General features: G+C 42.3%; 1 pseudogene; it reads right to left on the bottom strand.

Annotated features, from left to right (window-relative positions):
* Positions 1-435: 435 nt before the first annotated feature.
* Positions 436-1,019, bottom strand: LOC101519008 (NFU1 iron-sulfur cluster scaffold homolog, mitochondrial-like; annotated as a pseudogene).
* Positions 1,020-7,273: the final 6,254 nt, after the last annotated feature.

Below are 7,273 nucleotides of genomic sequence, written 5' to 3'. Positions count from 1 at the left end.
CCATTAGGTCCCCAAGTCAATAATAACTGCATGCCAAACACTAAAAGATATTTTGGAAAGGGATTGTTTCGGAACAAGGCATGATTTTCTGAACCAAATGCTTAATACTTGTAATGTCAAAGGATGTGGGGATCTGCTCAGAGCATCCTGTCATGACATCAGAGGCTCCTGGGAGCCAGGTGGGAGCTACAACACCCAAGTCAACATGGCCAGTGCCTGAGGGCTGTCTTGCTCATAGAACATTTTCTGTGTTCCTTTAGTCTGATTTGTGAAGGGAGTTGTGAAGGGAGCTGCGAAGACTGTGAATTTTGTTTTGTTTTGTTTCTGAGTAAAGGACATGTTTTACTCATCCTCAAGTTCCTTGACATAGCACATTGACAATAAATGCTTTTTATAGAAGTACAGCAACTGTGTCCAAGTAAAGTCCAGATTATTTTAAGGTGAATTTGCTTCTTTTTCATCTGACTCATGATCCATAAGCTGCTCTACAACTTCTACTTCTGGAATATAGAACTGCAACATGTTCTGAATTCCATTTTTCACACTAATGATAGAGCTGGTCAGTTAGTTCAAGAACATTGGCAATGGCCTTGTACAACGCCATCTCCACAACCTTTATTGATTACATCTCCTCCATCTTCCTGCACAATCGACCGTAGTCTAGTATCTAATGATTCTTTAATCATTGCCACAACTTCACCGTCTTCTTCAGGCCCTGCTCTTCCTGGGGATGGTTCCTCAGTAACTAGGGATAAACCAGATGCAAAGAAATGCATAATACTTGCATGAATGCGTGGTCTCAGTAAATTCCATGCTAACTCCCCATTCTCCTTTGTGACAGTGATAACATCTGATACAATGAAGACACTTTCTACTCCTTCAATCCAAATTAATTGCTAGCCAAAGGGGAGCAAAATGCTGATGCAAGGGTGGGAAAATCCATGGTCCTCATCTCAAGCACTGATTTTCTTAGTCTAAACATTAAACTCTTTAGGATTTGAGGTATCTTGTATTTGAATAAATGTGAATCACGCTAAGGTAGCAGGAAAAGCAATTTTTTTAAACAAATTGATGCAGAAGCTGTTTCTTAATGGTATGTGGATTCACCACTGCAAGAAAGAACCCCCTGAGCTAGAAAAACAGAAGGGAGTCTTGGACAGGCTTGTGCAGGTGCCATTGATGGTCCTTACTAGCCCTCTGCACGTGTCATGCTGGGTGCAGTTCACAGACTATATGTTTTTTTTAAAGGAGGAAAAATATAGTCTTGATTTTAGAAAACAAGGCTGTTTTTCTAAAATCAGCTTAGGCCCTACCTATCATTTTTGCCTATGCTAGGATTAGCTAGTGAAAAACTTAGATTCATCAGTGAGTACAATTGATACCAGACAACCACTTTGAGAAATCACCCAGTTTCATGGAGCAATTTTTTTATATAACATACAAAACATGAAAATTTATAAGGAATCATCTAAGTAGCCTAAAGTTGCCAAACCTTAAGACTCAAATATGAAGACTAAGATAAGCACCTGGCACAATAGCATAGTGGTTAAAGTCCTCGCCTTGCACATGCCAAGATCCCATGTGGCTCCTGATTCTAATCCCGGCAGCCCTGCTTCCCATCCAGCTCCCTGCTTGTGGCCTGGGAAAGCAGTCGAAGACAGCCCAAAGCCTTTGGACCCTGCAACCACGTTGGAGACCCGGAAGAGCTCCTGGCTCCTGGCTTCGGATCGGCATAGCACCAGCCGTTGCGGTCACTTGGGGAGTGAATCATCGGGTGGAAGATCTTTCTGTCTCTCCTCCTCTCTGTATATCTGACTGTAATAAAAATAAAATAAATCTTTTTTTAAAAAAGGACTAAGATAAGTAGGAGTATAGTTTTTCAGTAAGCTCTGCAACCTGGCAGTCTAACATATAGACAGGAAGTAAGTTACAAACACTCAAATGATGCCTGTACATTATTCCAACCAAGCCAGCTTCTTCCAGATCTTGTCCTTTGTGAAGACTCAAAATGCCCATCACTTTTAAGATTAAATCAACTATGTTCCATATTTTCTTTAAGACTTTCCTATAAATCTTACCACTCTCAAGATACATGATTCTCTTTATGGGGAGGAATATAATCTACCAGCTCCTTAGCAGTGAGCCCAGAGCCTCCAGTTGATGTACAGAATAACACTTGTTTAAACGTGTTAGACAAAGGAGTCTGTGTTTCCCCATGATTTGAACCAGAGAAGGAAACTTTTAGTGAGTCCTGGAGACACCAGTTTTATGCCCCATCATGGTCTGTTCCCTGAGGAAGGTTAAAAAAAATAATAATAATAAGCCTATTACATATTTCCAGTCAAGGTAACTCGGGCCTACACTGATGACTTTAGAAAACAAATGATGCGAGTCTGGCTCATCTTAGATCTCCTTAGACCACCGACAAGAATGATGCGAATGGGGTCCCATTCAGCAAAGATGGATGGCAAAGAAACTATGTACTTATGCATACACAGAGAAGTTTGAAACACCAGGTAAATACACAGCCATATTTTTATATCTGATAAGTCATGCTTACGTAAGCAGGGGTTTGCTCTGCTCCAACTTTAACAACACGGATGCTACTCCCACATCCCAGCAGTGAAACCTTGAGAATACTTGTCATTTTTCAGAATACAGATATGGCAGCATTCTCCAGTGCTTGATTCTTGTGCCAACTCAACAAGACACATCATGCCTGCCTGGTGGACATCACACAGCTGAGATTTGCGTAACACTTGATTAGAACAAGTGTCTATTCTTCCTTTTGTATCCCATGGTTCAGTTAATTATAGTTTCCTGGCATACTGGCTCACATAGTACCAAAGAAGGCATCAAGTGATTTTATTAAATCAGTGAAAGCCAAAATAATTCTTATCCTTAGAACTTTTAGGCTTTCTTATTACTCTTCAATGAGAAGAATTATAGAGGAATAAAAGTCATAGCATTCTTACTTCTGCTGCTCATATCAAACTGATATTTTCCACTGCTATCCTGTTCCTTAAGTAAATGCGTTAGGAGCTCTCGAGCTCTACATTGTCGACAAATATTTACTGTCTTACCTGAAGCCACTGGAGAAAACACGTCTTATGTAGTTCTTACAAATAGTAACAGCAATCCAGTGATTTGCTTTTTTAAAGATTTTTTTTTTTTATTTAAAAGGCAGAAGAACAGAGAGTGACAGAGCAAGAAAGATCTTCTACTGGTTCAGTTTCCAGATGGTCACAAAGGTACCTGAACTATTATTCTGATGTTGGATGCCAAAGTTGCAGCACCATAACCCACTGCACTACATTGGCCCTGGGATCTGATAGTTTTAACCAATGTTGCCGGCAGACAGAAGATAGACTAATTTATAAGCAGGACTGTCCCTAATTATTTTAGTCTTTCCTCTGGGGACTATATATCTGCTCCTCATTGGGGTGCAGGAGGTCGTGTGACTGGGGACTTGAGTTGCCCTCTGACCATCCAGGACTTATAAATGCAGACTTTCCACAGTTCTGTCTCCCTGTGACCATCTGCAGCTGGCAGATCTCAGCAAGGTGACAGCTCCCTCCTCTTGCTTTCCCAGCTGCAGAAGCAAGCAGCACTGATCTTGCTTGTGGCCTGTCTGAGAGAAGTTGCTGGTTCCCAGAGACTGGGTGGAGCTGAGAACTGGTCACTGCAGTGAAGGGCAGCCATCCAGGTTGACACACAGCTGCCTTGGGCCACACTGGGAATGAGTTTTTCCCCAGTGAAGCTGATGAGGAGCAAGGACAAGGATAACAGAGGACATGGACTTGCACAGGCAGCTGGGGGGTGATGCTGTCCCCGCCCATTCAAAGCAAGTTCCAGGACCCTTGGCTAAGACAGCCTACAGTTGCTTTATTTCATTTTTAAAGATACATATTTACATATGTGTTAGTATAAATATAGAGACATATAGTGTGTGTGTGTGTGTGTGTGTGTGTGTGTGTGTGTGTGCATGTAGAGAGAGAGAGAAACAGATCTATCCACTAATTTGCTCCCCAAATGGCTATAATAGCCAGGTCTGGAATAAGCCAGAAACCAGGAATTCCAGACTGGTCTCCTGTATGAATGGCAAGAATCCCAAAACTGAGTGAACCTTTCATTGCTTTTGAGGGTGCACTGCTAGCAAGAAGCTGAATCAAAAGCAGACGAAATGGGATTGAAATAAGTACTCCAGAACAACCTACAAGCAGTGGCTTAACCTGCTATACAACAATGCCCGCCCCTGGCTTGAATTTACTATCTTAAGTAAGCATCTCTCTGGGTCTTACAAGTGCAACCTTAGGTGTAGCCTCTGGTTTCCTTGTGATAGTGCATCCACAAGCACAGGGCACAAATATATATATACATATATATGTGTGTGTGTATGTATATACATACATATATACATATATACATGGCACGTTATATATATACATGTATATATATAATTGAGGGTTACGTAACATACAGACACTATAATATACAACTGTATATATAATGTATATACAAAATACATATATAAAATGTGTCATTTTATATATAAGGCTTCATATATAGCTTTAACTCTAAAAGCAAGGCTCTAAGCAAATGGGTTCACAGAAATGACAGCCATAAAAGACCCAGAGAGGGATTTTGAAACACTCTGTAGTCAGTTATTGAACCATTCCACATGCCAGTAAATTACTTTAACATCTAACTTCAATCTCTTTTGCTATAATTTAAAGTCGTTCACTGGTACACCAGACTTTACGGAATGTAAAAACTTCCTTAACACTACTGGAATCCATTCATTCAAAACCTACATACAAAGTGGTATATATAATTATGTAATACAAATATTTTTGACAATCAATACAGGAGGGACAATGCAGAATAAACAGGGAAGCAGCAGGAATGAGTGGGTGAGACTACAGAGCAGGTGGCTCTGAGGGTCTGTATTTCCCTTAGAAACCAAGTGCAAGTGAGCCTCTGTGGCTTTCAGCATTCTACTTTGCAAGGGAAGCCTGTGAGGATCTCACGCCACACAGAGAGGTCTCAAGGCTGACATGAATGGCCCCAAATGAAGGAACTACATCCAAACACAGGGGCAGGCAGGGCTGCTGCCCAGGTTGGGATGCCCATGACCTCAGATCACACCCACACAGACATGAAGGATTCCTACTGTGGCCTTTAGCACATCCGCTTCCTCCCAAGCATACACACAAAGAAACTTCCAGAAGGAAGAGGAATGTACACACGCCTTAGTTCATAGCAGAGGTCTAACTCAAAGCCCAAACAGTTCCTCATAGTCTCTCCCCAGCTCTTAGGCTTACCAGGCCCTCCTCCTTTCTCTGGCCCAGAGACTGATTGCTAAACTGACTTACAAGTAGATTTAAAAACATAAGCAAACAACATGCAGGACATAAGTCAAACCAGCTGATTCCTCAAAATGGTGTCAGAAATTATTTTAGCCCACAATCTGAGTCAACAGATTCCTTGAATATGCTTGCAGTCCAATAAGTACTTTATGAATAAAAGAAGAACTGGATGAATGAATGCAGTTTCACACATACTCCCTTCTGCCTCTCCAGCCAGCACACCCCTCCATGAAGCACTGGACCATGGCCAGAGAGAAGAGAAGAGTAATGGCTATTTGCATGGACTCTTGTGGGGCCTTCAATTTTATGGACCTGTAGGACATCGTGGCTCGCTGAACTATGTGTCATCCAAGGCAACCAGAGAGACCTCTGGCAAGACAGCAAATTCCTTTGCAAACTTCGTTTGTAAAGTGTAGTTTACAAATTATTGAAAACAATCCATTTGGAAAATTTTCAGCTGCCATTTTGTTTAAAGACAGAGCACTCAAGCTAAAATTCAATCTAAACGCAATCCAAACATCCTTTAGTAGAGTACCAGTGCTTTGCTGCAGTCAATCAGCCCCTTTCTAAGTTGCTAAGGAGCAGAGAGAAAATAGGAAGCCTGGAGCAGGCAAAGATATAACAGAGCTCTCCCTTGTGCCTGGTATGAAAGATGGCACTGTCTTTCTGGCTGCTGGCTGCCAACAGTGTGTTAAGAGCCCCATCTTAGCTTGGGGTCCCTGAGAATTACACCCTGAGGTGAGGACTGAGATGCCTGTAGTTTACCTGGGATGTGTTCCCAATGAACACTCTGGCGGAGCAGAGAATCGGGGAAGTCAATACAAGAATCAATGCACAGTGACACTGTGGGTCACCAGGCAGAGCCTGGAGAAGGCGATCCAGATGTGTCTCTTGGAGGGACCAGGGAGCTGGGCACCCACACGCAGGTCCATCTTTACTCACTTAATTGTCCTCTAGGGAGTTACTGCTCTTCAGTAACTAGTGGTGCAGTGAGTCTGGGAGAAGCTGAAAGAATCAGATGGGGCATCTCCAGATTTTTCAACATGTAGTAATTGAATAGCAGAGCAAAAGCGAGTCAGAGAGAGAAAAAGAGAGATCTTTCATTCTTCGATTCACTTACCAAATGGTCATGGCACCTATGGCTGGGCCAGGCCAAAGCCAGGAGCCAAGAACTCCAACAGAATCTACCAAGTGGGTAGCTGGGGCCTAAGTACTTGGACCATACTTCACTGGCTTCCCAGGAGATTTAGCAGGTAACTGAATTGGAAACGGTGTAGTTGCCACTCCAACTAGAGTTCTGATTGAGGGATGACAGTGAGTCAGTCAGCACCTTAATCACCTAAACCACAACACCAACCCCTTTTTTGTGATTTAAAAGTCCTGACTCATTAAAAAAGCAGTAGAGTTCAATCCTGAGCTGAGTATCCTCAAGTATACCCTCACATGTGGCTCCCTGGGTCATAAGATTTTTCCCACGGAATCAGGGCAGGTTCATACTTCCGGCATAGGAGATTGTGAATGCTATGAAGTCAGTAGTCCAAGAATTTTTATATATTCATTCTCCCTCCCATTTGTCTTCCAGGGATACATTTCCACCTTCGTATTTTTTTATTTGTCTTTCTGACTACAACTGTTTACTCTTCCCCCACAAACTTGCCTTATTTAAAATAGCACTAGAGTTTATGAAGACATTTGCACTCTGTTACACGGCATTATACGTGCCCACACAAGTCAGGGAAAGTAAGAGGGCCTTGTTATCTCCATAACGAACCTGTATGGTAAGAGAGGTGCGAGAGAATTCACATGAGATCGCCTTCCTGAGACCTCGTAGAGGGTGCATGGCCTCGCCAGTCATCAGCAAGTCTAAACATTTGAGCGACAAATTGCATCCATTTTCACAGGTT

The sequence above is a fragment of the Ochotona princeps genome, chromosome 9, assembly GCF_030435755.1.
Source record: "Ochotona princeps isolate mOchPri1 chromosome 9, mOchPri1.hap1, whole genome shotgun sequence".
NCBI classification, from domain to species: domain Eukaryota; kingdom Metazoa; phylum Chordata; class Mammalia; order Lagomorpha; family Ochotonidae; genus Ochotona; species Ochotona princeps.
This window is presented reverse-complemented; position numbering and strand designations above follow the sequence as displayed.